Source organism: Ambystoma mexicanum, chromosome 8, assembly GCF_040938575.1.
Source record: "Ambystoma mexicanum isolate Mex_15411 chromosome 8, UKY_AmexF1_1, whole genome shotgun sequence".
Lineage (NCBI taxonomy): Eukaryota > Metazoa > Chordata > Amphibia > Caudata > Ambystomatidae > Ambystoma > Ambystoma mexicanum.
In genome coordinates, this window is record NC_090929.1 from 1,065,325,765 (window position 1) to 1,065,345,276 (window position 19,512).

At 40.0% G+C, this 19,512-nt stretch overlaps 1 long non-coding RNA gene across 1 annotated transcript in view; it reads right to left on the reverse strand.

Annotated features, from left to right (window-relative positions):
• Positions 1–3,439: 3,439 nt before the first annotated feature.
• Positions 3,440–19,512, reverse strand: part of LOC138473730 (uncharacterized) — a 65,352-nt gene continuing 49,279 nt past the window's right edge. The window contains exons 4-5 of the long non-coding RNA XR_011268883.1: positions 12,032–12,072; positions 3,440–3,782 (exon numbers count right to left, since the gene is read on the reverse strand). This is a non-coding gene — a long non-coding RNA (uncharacterized lncRNA). The remainder of the gene's footprint in view (positions 3,783–12,031; positions 12,073–19,512) is intronic.

The window sequence follows — 19,512 nt, forward strand, 5'->3', positions numbered from 1 at the left end:
CTTTATATTTCATAGTGCGACTACAGTGCGAAAGCTTTCAGGGTTTACATCTGTGCCAAGTCTTGTCACTGTCCTTGGCAACATGGAACTTGGCAAGAGAAATACACATTGAAAAGAAAAACACATCAGGATTTTCCAAACATAAGCACAAGATTACATGCATGTTAAACATAGACAGCACCTAACATGAAATGACCTACTTAATCTAGGCTAGCTGACCTCATTCAAAACAGCAGCCCCTCACTTAAACTCATATGTACCCAGATATGTTGCCAATGTTTCTAATTCAGTTCAGCATGGACATCTCCATCAATCTTTCTGCCTGCCTTACACAGGGTCACTCAGATAAGGACTGCTTCAGCATCAGACAGCCTCCGAACAGTGAATTCTGTCTCGAACCAGCCCTCGGTTACTTTGTCTCCCAGTGCCCGAAGATGTCTGAAAGCTACTCCCTCTCAAAGCCTTTTTATTAAATCCCCCTGCCACTCAAGGGAAATACCTCCCCTTGAGCAGCTCATTCCACTGAAACGGCAAGTGATTTCATTGCTGGAGAGAAAATATATATCTCTCCATGAGTTTCCTGCTTATGACAATGATCTGTTTTCAGTGGAACGGATCTTCACATTTTTTATCACCCAGCGCAAATCCAGCCTGCACGTTTTATTTCCAATTTAAAGAGCATTATGTATTTTCCAAATCTACCTCCAGCCTATTTCAACATAGACTAATTTTCACACTGCATGTTATTAAGGGTTTCAGTTACATGTTACATGTCATACTCTTCAGTTCAGAAATTAGTCTTAACCTGAACCCCTATTGCGGTTCAAACCCACACTAACATGTGCATGCTAAAACAACGAGCGACATGTGCATGCTGAAATGATGAGCTGAAATATATCGCTAAAATTCAGAGCTCCTACAGCTAATCCTACATACCCTCCTTTTTTTACTGCTGTGATATAACACAAAATCACTGCAGGAAAAACAAACACAGGTGTTCAAAAACACATGTGCTACTCCCAACTGAATCTTCTCTTATCACTCGAAAATAAATAACACGCACATGGAATTCCAGATATGAGAAACGTATGTACACATTTTCAGTCTTGAGCAACATAATTATGAGTCTTGATTTGAAGAATAAGCAACAATCCATTTTTTTCTTTTATCTATTTTTTATATCTTGATCCCCTTTATCTTTTTGTTCTTGTTTATTTTGTAATTGTTGATCTGTTTTTTCTTTTATCTTCTTTTGAATTATTACTATATTATTTGAATTATTATTTATTTATTGAAATCTTTTTTTATGAGATCTTATCTTTTGATCACCGTTATCTTCTCATTTTTTTTTATTGGTGCTCAATTTCTTTTAGCTTTTTTCAAAACAAAAATCAAGCCATTAATATATTCAGAAAACATACATCCAACACAACTGTGTCATTCAGTGAAATGTAAAAACCTGTTCAAATAAAAAAAAACTGTTTGGCATAAAATTCAATTTGTAATAAATATTGTTTGTGATACAAAATAGTCCTTGTAAATACAGCCTGTAAAAATAGTTTGTGATAGGAATAGTAAAAAATAGTATGTAATAGAAATAAACTTTGTAAATAATAGTTTGTGATAAATAGTCACACAGGAAACCATTCTTGGTACAACTCCTCCATTGTAGGACCTCTTTCAGGGTCATCGCCACATCTTTTGGGGTCATCGCCACATCTTTTGGTGTCATCTTCTTCACCCCCTCCTTCGGTCTAGGGGGCATTCCAGGGGACTCCATTCCAGTGGTATCTTCAAGGGGTCCAGCACTCCAAGGATCCGGAGCTGACAAGGAAAACAATTATTTTTCTAGAGTTAAAATAAAAGACAACTTAAGTATCAAGCACATCAAACCTTTTGCTTTCCGTTCTCACCGGAGAATCTGAAAACAAATTTGATTATGCACACAAATAAAAATTATAGAAATAACATGCCATGCAACCAAGACATTTTCCCAATAAGTACAGAAAAATATCAAAATTATTTACCCCTAACCATTTGCTATGGCAATTCTATTTTTTAATGTACACATTTTCAGTCTTGAGCAACATAATTATGAGTCTTGATTTGAAGAATAAGCAACAATCCATTTTTTTCTTTTATCTATTTTTTATATCTTGATCCCCTTTATCTTTTTGTTTTTTATTTGTAATTGTTGATCTGTTTTTTCTTTTATCTTCTTTTGAATTATTACTATATTATTTGAATTATTATTTATTTATTTATTGATTGAAATCTTTTTTTATGAGATCTTATCTTTTGATCACCGTTATCTTCTCATTTTTTTTTATTGGTGCTCAATTTCTTTTAGCTTTTTTCAAAACAAAAATCAAACCATTAATATGTTCAGAAAACATACATCCAACATAACTGTGTCATTCAGTGAAATGTAAAAACCTGTTCAAATAAAAAAAAACTGTTTGGGATAAAATTCAATTTGTAATAAATATAGTTTGTGATACAAAATAGTCCTTGTAAATACAGCCTGTAAAAATAGTTTGTGATAGGAATAGTAAAAAATAGTATGTAATAGAAATAAACTTTGTAAATAATAGTTTGTGATAAATAGTCACACAGGAAACCATTCTTGGTACAACTCCTCCATTGTAGGACCTCTTTCAGGGTCATCGCCACATCTTTTGGGGTCATCGCCACATCTTTTGGTGTCATCTTCATCACCCCCTCCTTCGGTCCAGGGGGCATTCCAGGGGACTCAATCCAGTGGTATCTTCAAGGGGTCCAGCACTCCAAGGATCCGGAGCTGACAAGGAAAACAATTATTTTTCTAGAGTTAAAATAAAAGACAACTTAAGTATCAAGCACATCAAACCTTTTGCTTTCCGTTCTCACCGGAGAATCTGAAAACAAATTTGATTATGCACACAAATAAAAATTATAGAAATAACATGCCATGCAACCAAGACATTTTCCCAATAAGTACAGAAAAATATCAAAATTATTTACCCCTAACCATTTGCTATGGCAATTCTATTTTTTAATGTACACATGTTCAGTCTTGAGCAACATAATTATGAGTCTTGATTTGAAGAATGAGCAACAATCCATTTTTTTCTTTTATCTATTTTTTATATCTTGATCCCTTTTATCTTTTTGTTCTTGTTTATTTTGTAATTGTTGATCTGTTTTTTCTTTTATCTTCTTTTGAATTATTACTATATTATTTGAATTATTATTTATTTATTTATTTATTGAAATCTTTTTTTATGAGATCTTATCTTTTGATCACCGTTATCTTCTCATTTTTTTTTATTGGTGCTCAATTTCTTTTAGCTTTTTTCAAAACAAAAATCAAACCATTAATATATTCAGAAAACATACATCCAACACAACTGTGTCATTCAGTGAAATGTAAAAACCTGTTCAAATAAAAAAAAAACTGTTTGGGATAAAATTCAATTTGTAATAAATATAGTTTGTGATACAAAATAGTCCTTGTAAATACAGCCTGTAAAAATAGTTTGTGATAGGAATAGTAAAAAATAGTATGTAATAGAAATAAACTTTGTAAATAATAGTTTGTGATAAATAGTCACACAGGAAACCATTCTTGGTACAACTCCTCCATTGTAGGACCTCTTTCAGGGTCATCGCCACATCTTTTGGGGTCATCGCCACATCTTTTGGTGTCATCTTCTTTACCCCCTCCTTCGGTCCAGGGGGCATTCCAGGGGACTCCAATCCAGTGGTATCTTCAAGGGGTCCAGCACTCCAAGGATCCGGAGCTGACGAGGAAAACAATTATTTTTCTAGAGTTAAAATAAAAGACAACTTAAGTATCAAGCACATCAAACCTTTTGCTTTCCGTTCTCACCGGAGAATCTGAAAACAAATTTGATTATGCACACAAATAAAAATTATAGAAATAACATGCCATGCAACCAAGACATTTTCCCAATAAGTACAGAAAAAAATCAAAATTATTTACCCCTAACCATTTGCTATGGCAATTCTATTTTTTAATTCTCTGTTAGTTTCAACTCCCTCTAGTCTTTTCACTTCATGTTTTCGGTGAAATGGCCTAATCTGATTAACATGGACAAACCGTTCCACTGTTAATTCATCCTCCTTTTTAGCAAGTATGTAGACCACAGGTGAAACCTTATCTATAATTATATATGGCCCTTGCCATGCTGCAAGAAACTTTAAGTTTTTGTGTTTCCCTTTCCTGAAGTTAAATTTGTATACCTGGTCTCCTATTTCATATTCTTTTACACATGCCTTCCTATCTTAATATGTCTTTGCACCATCAGCAGCCTTTTCCAAATTTTGCTGTGCAACTGCAAATGCATGTTGTAAGTGCTTTCTCAATTCTTCCACATATTCATGAATTGTGGACGCATTTAAAAGTACCTGTTCATTCGTTCTGTAAAGTAAATGTTGTGGCAGAACCATTTTCCTTCCTGTCAATATTTCATGGGGGCTGAGATTAGTTTATTCAGAGGGCTGAGATTAGTTGATTTAGAGGGCATCGACATGATAGCCATTAGTACCAGTGGAAGCCACAAATCCCAACTAAAACCTGCTTCAGCTACAAACTTTTTTAACATGTTACCTATTGATCTGTTACACCGTAAACTCCCCTGAAATGGAGGGTCAGTAAGAAATGTGTAGCTTTCTTTTTGCACCCATAATATGCCATATTTTTGTCATCAATGCACTAGTGAAATGACTTCCACGATCTGACTCTATTCTTTGAGGTAAACCAAATCTTGAAAAAATATGATTTACAAGTAAAGCCGTTTGCGCACTGCAATCTGGGGCTGGAATGCACTCCTCTCATTCGAACATTAGACAAGTTACTGTTAGCATGTACCTGTTTCCCATTGCTGTTCTTTTTACGGGCCTAACATAGTCGATTTGTACATCAGACCATGGGAGCGTCAAACCCCTTTTCATCAACGGTGCTCTATGAGCAGGTGACAAAGGTTGAAACTGTGCGCACACTAAACACCCTCTGGTGTAGAGCTCAACGTCTTGGGACATGTGTGGCCAATAGGCGTAATCTGTTAAAATTTCTAAAGTGTTTTCTGAACTTCTGTGCCTGCAGTTATGGCGTTGTGGGCATGATGTAATATAAACCCCCGAAATGCCAAAGGTACTACCTATTGTATTTGGCCTGTCACATATTCTCTAATCATCAGTCCGTCTTGTAATATAATTTTCTTTTTGTTTTTTCGTAACACTCTCAATTCCTCTTTCCCTTTGCAGTCCTCTTCAGTCAGAGGACTTTGTTCTGCATCTAGCAAATGGTTATAAAATAGGGCAAAATCGGTCTTCCTTTTGCGCTTTCATCAGTTCCTGATCTGGAGCATCAAAACTCCATTGTGTCACAGGCTGCTCAACTGCTTTTGAAGTTTTGGAACCTGTTATCGCATATACCTGTATTTCACCAAGCAGGTGTTCAATAGGAAATAACTGCCCCATTACAGCTCCAATTTTGGCTAACTGATCTGCCTTGTCATTTTCATCCTTATCTTCACCTGGCGTTCTGAAATCAACACATATTTTCCTCCAATAGATTCTCAGATCATTTTCTGACACAAATGTGTCTATGGCTTGAATCCACTTGCCATGTTTAAGTGGTTTCTTGTTGTATGTGAGCATGCCTTTCACTTTTCAGCCAGGTAAATACTCTACAAAACTATTCCCCTCTTAATCAGAATCAGTTACTAGAACTATTTCTGAGTTTATTTTCTACTGCTGTAGATATTACATTATAAATAGCGGCCAATTCTGCCACTTGACTACTTCTGGAACCTATCCTCATGCTTACTCTTGGAATGCTGTCACATTTAAACCATATGTTTCCTATCCCTGCTACTAGCTCTTTTTCTGTTTCATTTTCTACATGGTATGCACATCCATCAACATACACAGTTTTCTACATGTTTCTTCATTGAATGTTTTGTGTGGGTATTGCTCAAAGTCATTCAAACTTGTTTCTAGCTCTGTGTCATCAGGTGCACATACAGCTGCACATTCATGCAACTCTGCTAGTCCTTGAGCAACTGGGTTCTTTCTATTTTGTCCATATTTCACCTCTACAGGAAATCCCTGAAGTGCTTATCTCCAGGAAGGAATTCTTGACTGGGCCAAATTCCCTTATCTGATTCTCTTACTTTGCAGAAATTGTAGAGGCTGGTGATTTGTTTCAATAATTAACCGCTCCACTTGAACTATGGGACGGAAATGTTGTAATGCCTGACAGTGGTCAGAAGCGCTTTTTCGCATTTACTAAATTTAGTCTCTACCTGTTACAATGCTCTGTTAGCATATGCAATAGTTTTGTTATTCACATTATGTTTTTGATATAACACAGCTGATATGCATTTATCAGTGCATCCTGTGTAACCAGGGGTAACATATATTGTTGCACAAATACTGGCTCCCTACCAAGTCCTTCTGGTAGTGTGGCAACATGCAAATCTGTTAACCCACAAAGACATGCATCTTTGGCAAAAACCTGTTTGAATTCCACACCTTTTTTTCTCAATTGGTCTTTTTCTTCTTCCCTTGTGTAAGCATCTGCAGCTTGAATTTGCTCTTCTACCATTTTAGAAAATTCAATTCTGGGAAGTCCTCCAAAGGAGGAACTTCTGTACTTTCCTCTAATCGTGTGGCAGTATCTCTTTGGACAGGTGCTACATTTAAATATTTTGGAACACTGGCCTCCATTTTAAATTGCTGCTTTTGTCTTTTAGATTCACTTAATCAGAATAGAATACAATCATTTTGATGACGCACACTATTTCATTTGGCTGATAGGGGTACACAGCCTGAACTTTAAAGATTCCTTTAGGCTTAGAATCCAAGGATCCTAGCAACTCACCCTGTGCAGTCATGTAGCTTTCAGGAATGTTCCCAATCACTCTGTTACTAAAATCGGCAGTGTAGTAAGACTTCTGTATTGCCATTCCTATTGCTGAATTCTCCGCTAAATGAATATATTGACACCCTTTTTTGTCCACCAGGATTTGAATGGGTCCATCCCCAATCTCTATCAGTGTTGTATATTCACATTCTAACCCTTGCTGCCTCAAGGATTCATTTAGGCAAACACATGCATCAGAACCTTTTATCTCTTATCCATTTCTGTATTTTAACGCTACTGCAACATGTCTGGTGAATGCAGGAATGGTAATATCCCTTTTCACCTACAGTTCAACGGCATATGGTGTCATTTGGGTGCAATGGTAAGCTTGTCTTGTGTCTTCATAGTCAGGTGTGGCTCCAACCAACCTGGACCAAACCTTTTGATTTAGAAAGTCTAATACCATACACCTCCGGTGCATGATGTCATTTCCCAAATACAATTTGTTTTGGGTCCAGCTCAAGATCCACACATTGTGGTGAATACTCTTAGGACCAACTGTAATCTTTAACATGCACCTTCCTGCAATTCTTTGCCCTGATTCGGGATCATCTAGACCAAAAATGTGTTGATTCTTAATTCTGAACTTTGGGATCTCCTCCCTGTCAATTATTTGCTAGAGTGCCTTTTCATTAATGAAACTTCTTTCATGTTCAAGTGCTAAAGTGGCTTCTATCATTTCAGGATGCCCATTCACATGGATAGGGATCCTTATCTGCCCATCTCCCATATATATTTCCGAGATGGTTAAAATGTACTATTCTTTATTTATCTGTGGTGTAATATTTGGTTTGCATTTTTCTTCATTTAGATAAAAACGAAAGACTGCCTCTCTTTGTTTCCTCGTATTTCATCCTGACACATGAGAATGACAGTGACGCTGTGCACACAGCCATTTTGAAGATATACCTCCACTGCACTTTAGCAACAGTATGGCATTCTTTTACACTGTTGTTATGTGTAATTATTTTCTTAGGTCTCAATGTTTTTTTAGCTAAGGACCATAATACTGAATTTACCCCATCAATGAGAGGTGCTAACCTCTTCAGACAATTCATCCCTATGGCAAAAGGTATTTCATTAATGGATGTGATCAACACCTCCTGTCACATGTGATGCTTCCCTATCTTTATGTCAACCTCAGTGACACCTTCAATAGGTATTTCCTCTCCATTGAAATTGTGCACAGGGTCTTCACTTTGGCTCACCTTTATGTGATTTTGTGGGGATCTCCCTCCATTGATAATTTTCACTCGTTTTTTTGACATTATCGTTGCTTGGGCACCTGTATCAATCATTGCAAATCCATTAAATTGTTCTTAAATGGTAATAGGAGCATGGTACCTGTTTTCAACCTCTTCTAGCACACATACAAAGTGTGCATTTTTTCTGGTCTCAGGACTTACTTGACTTAGGACTTTTGTTCTCTTTGCTATGCAAATGGGCATATGAAATGATATCTTTCCCTCTTTTTTGTCCACTTCATTTTGAATTTCTGTGTCTATTCTCCTGGGATCATTTGGAGTGTAGCCACTGACTGCCCCTCTGACTTGGGACCACCAGTGTTCACACCCCAATTTCTTGTTGTACTTTTATCATTGTCTGGATTCTCTACACAGCAACTTTTTGACTGGATATTTTCACAAGTGTCACATGAAAGCCTGTCAACTTCTGACACATGACATTTGTCTGTGTTTTGCATGGAGCCTGTCATTTCTGTCCCTTGGAATATCTGTGGTTCAAAATTCTCAGGTGACTGATTTGCACTCTCCTTTTCAGCTACTATTTTCTCAGTATGGGGATTAACAGTATTCTGATTATCGTGTGATGACAACTATCTTTTGATCCTAACTCTTCACTTTGTGTTTTATTTTCACATTGGATGCTCTTTTTAAATCTGTTTCTCTGTTCTTTGGGTTTTTCATGTTCATTTTCCCCTTTTGTTCTTCATTTTCACAAACCACAATAGTCTGGTTCAACGCTAAATTGAACCACACTCCATTTTTGTGTGTGTTGAAATTCCCTGTCTCGCTTTAATTTTTTTCATTATTTTTAAATTAGTAAGCAATTCAAAACCGTTATTCAAAGGTGATTCACAGACATCTGTGTTTTCATAAGTGCAGGGGTTATTAAATAGTCACTTATTGTCAGAATGCACAAGATCACTCCTATGGCATTGTGCACCTTTAATTGGCTGTTGCTTTTGAACTGCACATAACTTTCCTATCTGTTCAGACATTTTAACTTGGACCTCTAAGCATTGAAGCCTGTCTGTGTCTCTGAATTCTTCTCTTTGTGGCATGAACCGGTCATTATTAAATTCACCCTGATTAAGCCTATTCTGGTACCTCTCAGGAGATTGATTTCTATTTGTGTTACCTCTGAATTCATGTGACAAAGGAGGTGGAGAACGCGGAGTGACCATCCTTTGACCATGGTCGACTGGTGGTGATTGGTTATATTGGCGAGGGACATAGTTCGTATTTTGTCTTTGATTTGGTGGGAATTGTCCCCTATGCTGGTTTCTATTTTCAATTAATCTATCCACATATCTTAGTCTTTCTTGGTGGCCACATACCATTGTATTAGGGTCAAATCTACTCTGAGCCCGTAGTGTCTGGTATGGGCCATTGTACATTTGATTTTGATTGTTATTTAGACCTGACATATCGTGGCGAAATCCCACTCAGGGAGAATTACCCAAATATTTAGGGCTAATGTAAGAATCCCTATTGCTGGGATCAATTGATTGGAACATAGGGGGTTGGGGTGATGTCCTCTGTGTAAGCATGTCCCTTTGCTAAGTGTCATGTTGTTTGTTGCCTGACTCTGGGCTGATTCAAGTGGCATCTTCTCAGATTTTACCTCCATAATCGCTGGCGCAGGTTCTTTGGACTTTGGTTTTGTCTCCTTTTTCTTAGGTCCTTCCCCTCTCTGACCAAATATCACTTCATATATTTTGGTTCCCTGTTCTATTGTCCATTCTAGTGGTTTTTCACTGTCAAATTCACAAATTAACTGGGATACAATTTCTTTTTGGATTCCATAAAAGCATGCAGTCTTACTTAGTTAGGATTAAAGGCCACATCAAAGCGTGAAAATGCTCTTTTTATATTTTGACGATATTGGCGAGGGGACGTAGCTGGCTTCGCTAAGCTGCTTTTTTGGCATCCTGTATAGACTGATGAGGTGAGAAATAATGTCTAACCTCTTTCTCAAAGTCCACCCATGACAATTGTTCTTGTTCATTGAGACACGAATGACACTGGCAGCTGCTGAATCTAGAGTTGCGTGAAAGTACTGTCTATATTGTTCCCTAGGTATCTGGAGGGTTTTAAATATATCATGAACGGTTTCTAAATGGTCTTCAATGCAACAACTGCCTCAGTTTTTTAATGGTTTAATCAAGGTCTGGATAGTTTTCATGATTTGTATAGGGCTACATGGTGCATTCCGGTGGGTGTCATTCTGTCGCTCATTTCTGTTCTCTTGTGGGCCAGAATGACTGTGAATATTTGCCAGTGATTCATACCCCACCATTGGGCTTTAGTCCGGTCTGACCACAGGAAAAGCTGTTGGTACATTGTTTCCTTTGACAGAGCTGTGATTAATTTAAATTCCATTGAATGTAGTGCCTTGCAGCCTTCCTGAGATTTGAGACTAAGTATTTGCTGTTCTAAGTTCTTGCACTGTCCATTAAGCTGTTCTGCCTCATGACAGAGATCAGTATTCTCATACCTGACCTTATTGATTATTGTTTGCAATTCATTTATTTTTGCCTGACACTGATTAACTGCTCTGTCCTTTTGTCATTTTCTTCCAGTAATTTGAATATCCCCTGTCCCATAGCATGGACATCTATCTTTTTCCCTGTTATCTTCTCTAAGGGATTGTATTTCTGAAAATAACATCTTTGTCTTATGCCTTATTTCTTCTAAAATCACTTTTAAGTGGGTACATTTTTGCTCACTCTCATTAAATAGTTTTTCTTTCTGAGTCAATTGAGTAGCCATATTGCTGCATTTATCTTGCAATTCTGTGTCTAGCTCCCTTTGTTTTAATTCTGTTTTTAACTGCTGCACCTGATCGCATTCATTGTCCAAACTGTATTGTAACCTTTTAACCTCAGTGTTATTTCCCATCATCTTTAAGCACTTAAGAATCAAAAACCACAACTTTGCGCACAATCATATAATGCCGTTTTTTTCTCCTTGCGCTGTGATGCTCGGAATAGCCTCAAGAGGCACACCTGGACAATGCTTCCTTTGTCAAAAATGTTTTGAAATGCCCCCTTTTCTACCTCTGTGGTAATTCTGTCTTTCCATATTGTTGCATTTTCTGAAGACCAAACTGCATGGACAAAAAGTTTTACCTCAAGACAGCTTGCCTATTCAGATAACTCAGCCTGGGTTTGGGACATGGTGACACTATTGGTGAGTCAAATGAGTGCACAGTACTGCACCACCTCACAGCACTAAATCAATTAATGAGTGCATGATACAGTTATGCTTTAGAACACAATGCCACACCGAGTAATTGTTTTATAGTTTCCCAGCCAAAACACCAAATATGTTGGATATATTTTGGGATTATACCTGTTGCTTCGTTTATTTTTTATTATGGTGGTGTATGTGGTAACTCGGGGTACTATCGTGGTTGGACCATTTTCATAATATTGCCTAATAATTGTTTTACCACGGTCACTAACAACAAACCGATTACTGGACTTGGTACACTCTGGGTAAATGCTTTATACTTTCTCATGGTATGTTATGTATGATGCAACAATATGCCCCTTTGGCTGAGTATCAACAATTGTAAGGCATGCACTAGAAAAACTGCACATTCGTTCAGACTCTCTAGCTAAACAGCTACTTTATTTCCAGATATTTCTTATTACACTTCTCTCTCTTTATGCATATCAAATAAAAGAGACTAAATACAACATAAATGCAATACAACTGAGGGTTAATTTGAAAACTGTTTTCACTATATAAATAGAAACATGCAAGTTACACAGAGTGGCACTTATTCCCACATGATAACCATAGTGGAAGTAAATTGAGAACACTTTCAATGATTAGCTGTGCTCAGTCTTACCAATTGCCCTTGATACGCGGAACTTGCCAAGAAAAATACACCTGGAAAAAAGAAAATAAGCGAGTTTTTGAAAGTATAAATGCAGGGTTAGATGCACGTTTAAAACTATAAACAGCACTTAATATGAATTGTTCTATTTCACCTTGACTAACTGATCTCATTCAACACAGCAGCACCTCACATAATTTATATTCACCTAGAATGTCAGTGATGTATCTGATTTAGTTTAGCATAGAAATCCCCATCAATCTTTTTCGTCTGCCTCACCCAGGATTGGTCATTCAGATAAGGACTGCTACGGCACAAGGCAACTTGCCAACACTGAAATCTGTTCTCCTGCCAGCTCCCTGTTCCACAGTCTGTCCCAGTGCCCGAAGATGTCTGACCCACTACTCCCACTTCAAGCACTTATTAATAGAGCTCCCTGTCAATCAAGGGAAATCCTTCCCCTTGACCAGATCATTCCACTGAAAACCACGTGATTTCATTGTTGGAAAGAAAGAAGGTACATCTCTTCTTGTATTTACTGCTCACACAATGGCCTTTTCAGTAGAACGGACCTTCGCATTTTTCAGCTTACCCAGCGGAAGTATTCAGCCTACATGTTTTACTTTCTCATTTTAAAGAGCATCATGCACTTTCCAATCTGCCTTCAGGCTACTTCATAATTGACTAATTTGCACTAAATTGTGATAAGGGATTCAGTTTGTTAACTAGGATTGGATTAGGTTAGTATGTTAATACATATTAGCATTACGTCTAGTGCAGACCAGTCCATTGAAATATCATCCTGCAGCAGCGTGCAATTTTAATCATGTGCTCTGTGCATTTTAAATAATGTGTCTTGTGCATTTTCAAAATTCTGCCTGAGACTCATAATCTTGAGTTCAGAAATGAGTCTTCCCCTGTACCCTGTTGCAGTTCAAACCCACACTGACATGTACATGCTACAACGAAGAGCTACATGTGCATGCTAAAATTATGAGCTGAAATGTAGAGTGACATCGCTAGCCTTCTGAGCTCCTACTCCTGCACTCCTCAGCACATTATAAATAAAATGTCGGCCCATCTGATATAATGTTAACACCCAGACATATGTATACGTAAATATGAATAGAATATCTAAACGTCTTTGGTGCCAGCTCTCTTGATTAAAAAAAAAAAATACAACATTTGAGGTTTGGGTCACAGAACACAGACCCAAACCACCCAATCAAAATATAGCCTTGAAAAAGACCCTTGAGGTTGAAACACGTGTCGGCTGACACCACTAAGATCAAGAGTCTTCACTGTAATAAACTTAAACCATACCAACCGCATTCAGTGTGGAAATTATTCTTTCCAAATATACCAGTGCAATGTAGCCAGTATCCTTTTTCTATCAGGCGACTGTACATGAGGTAAACAAGTCCAAATAGGCTGTTATCTCTCTGTGGAAAGTACATATGGTGCAGCTCATTGGTTGCAGATAAAAATGTTTAGCCCTGGAATCCATATGTGAGTGAAGAGTTTAAGGGATTATGGTCTGTCAAGGACTACTGTCCAAATGAGTCCTGTTCAGTTTACAATAAGGCCTGTTCAAGTGTTAAACCCATATTTTGCTCTTTGAGGTGTTGTGATGTGGAGGTGGTGCTCATCTGGTACCGCTCACCACCAGGAACAAGCTTGCACTGTGTCTTCTCTAGGGGATGATGAGGCAAGAAGAGATAGCCCTCCAAGATGTTTCCCCCAATCTCCCTGCCAGCATGCCAAATTCGAAAAAACAGGATTTTAGTCCAAATCCAAGTGACCCTGGCAAAAATGTGTATTAGTTAGCTGTTTCACCACATTTCCCCATCTGCCGTTCTCCTTGGTGCAACATCAGTCTTTCTGTATTAGCGTTCACATACCCGACATGGCAGTGTCCATCATTTGCCTGCTTTCCCCTCATTGTCTCAGGCACTGCAACAGGTTGAAATAAATAAGTACATCTGATACTGAAGCCCAGTCATTTCCATCTTGCCCTTCCTGTTTGTTGCTAATTCCGGTTTGCACAGCCTATCTCAGCTGTGCTCGTTGGTGGTTAGGGTAAAATGAAAACCTGCAGCACCCTGGGCAAGTCTTAAGTCTGACTCTAGCGTCTAGAGAAAGCCATAGTGTGAGAGCTCAGTTTCATTCACCTGTGCACCCCACATGGACCGGGGAGACCATATTCAGCATTTCCCCCGTAAAGAGGTTGCTGTCTGTCCCAAAACATAACAATGAACCCTATTATAAGGGAGAAGCACCAGGATTAACATTTACATGGACACCATCCTTAATTAAATTATCGGTGATAGTAATCTTTCACCCCATAGACTACAACATTGGAGCAAAAGGAGTCCCAATACAGCACTGTTTTAATTTCATCAGCAAGACACAAAGTATGCATATGGTTGCAACTGGGAGTGTGATGTTACCATCTTTGAGTATTGTGCAAGTCCACTTCCCCCAGACTAAAATGCTGACACCATTAGCTAAAGGTTATGCAACAATTAGGATCTCATCACTGCTGTAGACATTTTGGATGACTTCTAGAAATCAGAAATCATTGAGCCATTTCACATAGGAGTGCATTTTGGATACAAAATCCCCACAGCTTTCACAACCCTGTCCCCCAAACACATAATAATGCAATGGAGACTGGACTACCATACAGCTTCTGGTCACACTCCCGAGCACTCAAATCTTCTCACATGACTTTTCAGATTGTTGTGACTGTTTGGAAAAGAACAAGGTGTTAGAAATCTCCACATTGTTTTCAACCTAAGGTTGATGGGTAATACATGTTTACGATTCACCAATTTTGATATCCAACACTGCATCCATATATCATACTCTTAGTGTTCCATTAACTAAGTGCTAAGCTGGATCTGTCTCCCAACACTGGGCTTCGTTCTACTTTATCCATCATGTACAACCAAAATACATTTTTTGTAAGCTTCAGTGGTTCTCAATGTCTTCCAACAGCTTTAGAGCTTCACCCACCACTTCACATGATAAGTATCATAGTTGCATGTTTAAATTGGGAAACCCAAACCAAAGAAACACATTCTGTCTCCATTTGTAACAATACTATGGGTGGGCACCCACAATTTACTGAAAACAAAATAAAAAATGTGCCCCTTTTCTCTGCTAACAAAGTGATAACTGGGAGGACCGCACCCTATGACCCTCAGCTACTGGGCAATGCTAAGAATAGAGTGCACACAAACAAAAGCAATGTACAATCTTCTGATTTTATATATTCTTAGTTGCTGCTTTACCTTTCTTTCCAGATACCTTTGGTTTGGGTCTTTGCTGGCTTCAGCATTATCCAGCAAACACTAAATCACATGACTACATCACTATTCTGGCATCATACTATGGTGCTCGAATTCATAGGTGCACGCCTCCTTTATGCTGCTCTCATATCTGGAACTGCACTCAACAAACTGCCCAGGACTCCTGGGAGGATGACATTTTTTACAGAGACAAGTCCATTAGCCTCTACGGATCATTGTCTTAAATAAATAGCCTTTTAGACAATGAAGCGAACTACAAATTATATCATTCTGATTACATTCATTAGAAATTCTGTTAATTTCAATGGCAATTTGGGGTGGGTCCCATTTGGAAACACATTAATTAACTCCTGAAACATTCTTTAATACAAAAAGACCATTTAAAATTCCAAGATGTAAGTGTTAGGGTCTCACCAAACCATTGATAAATCTAAAGAGACATTGGGCCTCATTACGAACCAGGCGGAAAACCATGGTGCTAATAGCACCATGGTCCATGCCGGTAACTTACCGACTCCACCATGGAGAAAAGGGGAATTACCGCCCCATTACAAAGTTGGTGGGGCGGTAATTCCCCCTTCCTCCATGGCCCTTCCCCATTCCCATTTTTGCCCAATAGGGCTCAATGGGAATGGAGAAGGCGCTAAGTGCGGTACCGCAAATTGGGGTACCGTACTTAGCACCAAGGTCCCTTTGCGGGTCCCTACTTTAACGGCTGGTGTAGACCAGCCGTTAAGGTTGGGTCCTGCAAAGGGACCTCGTAATCAGGCACTAATGGGGTAACGGCGCCGCAGCCTTTTACGGCGCCATTAACCCATTAGCGCCAGGGTCGTAATGAGGCCCAGTGTATCACTGGCCAACAAACCTCAGTGAACCAAATTATGTCTGTTGTAGAACCTTGTTGTGGATAACTACATCTAATTTAAATATCTAAGATGATTCCGCACAATGAAATTCACCCACATCCAATTTCCAAAACATTGATAAAAGTCAAAACTTGGTTAGGGGAGTTTGAACGGAAATGTAGACATTGGGGTTACTTATCACCTCTTGCCTGTTCTCTGAACCCAGCTGCCTTCTCTCCCTCCAAATAATTAATATTGGCTGGGGACTGCACAGATCAGTCACTAAATGTACAGGAGGTTGAAGCAAAGGCATTTGATAAAGGGCTCACAGCTCATGGCATCATGTGTCACCAAAGCATCAGCAGTTCTGATGCTCCACCCCCAAATATGAAAGCTGCAAATATAAGAGCAGACCTTTAGACACAGTGGGGGTGAAGGCAGCTGCAACACGCATTACCCAGGGAAAATATGAACAGACAGGTAGATGAAGGAGAATGAGATATGGAAGTGGCTGGGGCTGCGACTAAGCCGCCATGCAGTAAGACATGACTCCAGTTGCTCCTGCAGATCCCGAAAAGATCCTGTCCTGAACAGTGGCCACAATGTGCATTGGCGCCTGAAAATTCATCACTGTGTATATGAAGGAGATGTACAGAGCCTGGTGTACACATGAGACTGCAGACAAATCCATAATGAAGTACGGGCCGTCGGAAGTATGGGACTTAGCAAGTATATGCGGACACAAAATGGCAGTGTCAAGAAGACAATAACATATGTGAGAGAGGTGATTCACAGCACAAAACTGCTTTGGTGAGGGACAGCGGAGATCTGCAAAAGCCTGGTTGGATCCCACATGGAGTTAATACTGAGGTCATGTTCCGCCCTGTCGAATCGGAGCAAAGTGCCATGGAATGTATGGCAGCATCGGTGCCTGCAGTAGATGCACCCGCCTAATGAGGAACAAGTCAGCTCACTCACTCACGCACATGAAGAATACTGACGCGCTGAAGTCAAACAATGCCATAAGGGATTAGAGAGAAACCCGCCTGAGACGGGTCATTCCGCAAACTAAGCAGCGCAGAGTGCATCTCTCTAGGAAGCCGGGAGGATCCTGCAGTGTGAGAGATGTGGAGCTGAGCACACAATTGCACCAGCCCCCTGGACGCCGTAGCCATTACAGGTCGGAACTGCGAAAAAAATAGAGGCAAGATTTGGCCCAAACCACAGCAGGCTGAAGGAGTGCAACCACATGTGCTAGGGCCCGACAAAATAAACAATACACGGCCTGCAGCAATTTCATAACGAAGCACACACGGCCCTAGAATGGGGTCTGTGTTGGGATCGGCAGTGCAGGCACCAAAGACAGGGCTACATAAACCAACAGTTAGGATAAATAAGCAACATTGTTGCGACCAGGATACAAAATAGCAAAGTTACAACAAGACTCTCAAGTAAGACGGAATGCCACAAGTAAGAAGGGGCTAACTGATCATGATGTGCTGACGAGCAAAGTGCCGGAGGCTGCTAGGTAAATGTAAGAGAAGGCACACACTGCTCGGTGACACGGTAACGGAGGGCAGATTTACTAATTCACTGGCTGTGATCGGAACAGTGGAGTAGCTGCGGACTAAGATTGGCAATGCCCACATGAACAATAAAATCCCTCAGTAAGGTGTGAATCGAAATAAGTGCATGAGCCATTTGAGCAGCGAAGGGCGCCCTGCCCAACACTGACATGCCCAGTGAAGGGCACATTGCACTTCCACAAATTGCAGGGGAAAATAAGAACTACTTCCCATAGGGAGGCGCGTACCCCAACGAACAAATAGTGAAAAGGACATTCACCCAGGGGTAACTTAAAGCAAATGCCGAAGCTGAACAGCGGCCAACCTCCGGGAGAATAAGAGGTTCTAAAAGGCAAAGATATAACGCTTTGCACATCTGCAGTCGAACGTATGCAAAACAAGGCCAAAACAATACATTGCAGCGTGCAGTCACACTCCATCATGACAAAACCTATGGGGAACACTTAAGCACTAAAGAAATAATCGGGTACACAGTAGCAAGCCCCCACCGTCCACGCTAGGAAATATAAGCTTATTAATAGAAAGCAGGGGTAAATCTACCTGGGAGCAGCTTGGGAGGAAGATTAAGAAGAAACGTACAGAGTGGTGTTGAAGAACTGGTCATGGCGTCCAAGCCCCCAAAAAACAAGGTGAAGCAACCCACACTGGACGTGTTTGCTAAACACACAAGCCCAACAGAAGGCTACACCCAGGCGGCCTTAACACCACCAGGAGAGCAGACGCATATGAGAAGAGACCAGCAGGTCCTGGAAGCTATAGCTGCTTTGAAGGTTGCTCTTGAAACTAAAATGGACACCATCAGCTTCCGGAAGGGGAAGAATGAGCAAACCCAACCACCATCATAGAGAATTTGCTGTTACGGGAAATAGGCCCGGGGACCCTCACTCAAGGCTTCACAGTAGAAAGGCCCCACAGGCCTGTGATGAAGAAACCACCGCCGGGAGCCCTGCCACGTCCAATAATAGCTCGGACATTGAACTACAAAGATAAAGAGGATCCTTGAACACTTCCGTAAAGGAGGGCCAATTCAGCGAGCATCCACCACCATCACCGCATATCCAGACAATACTCTACAAGTGCAGAAGCAGAGGATGCATTATATATCAGCCAAAAGGAGACTGCAAGAAGCGAACCTCAAGTAAATGTTGCTGTATCCGGCTAGACAGAAAGTCATAAATAAAGGACGGGCCATTTTCTGAGACAACCCCGATGATGTACATAGGTGGATGGACATGGAGAATCTGCCAAACGGAGTGGACACCCAGGCGAGCGGAGGAAGAGATGCATGCTGAGAACCAACGTAAGAGCTGAGAGGACGCGGACGATCGTGGCTAGTTGACGGTGTGGATGAGTTAATTGCAGGTTCAACCCTAAGGAAGCACATTTTGATACCCACTGGAGCCAACAGCGTAGTGCCATTTAAGAATGCACTGCGTGGAAGCATCTTGTACCTCAGACTGGATTTGTTTTTCAGATACTAGCAGTTACGTATCCGTCTGCTGCATCCCATGCACCAGGATTAGTATCTGAGGCGGGAGTGAGAAGCAGGGATGCCTAAGCACAAGGTATTGAGCTGGGCAATTGTTGGTGGGGTGGAGAGGGATGTTGGGGTAGTTAGTTGGAAGTTAGCCTATAGATCCACACAGACAGAACTTGGACATCGGACTGCCAGAACATGACCAGACTTTTAGATGCCATGGGGGAACTTAAAATAGTGTCATGGAATGTCAGGGGCCTAACAGCTATAT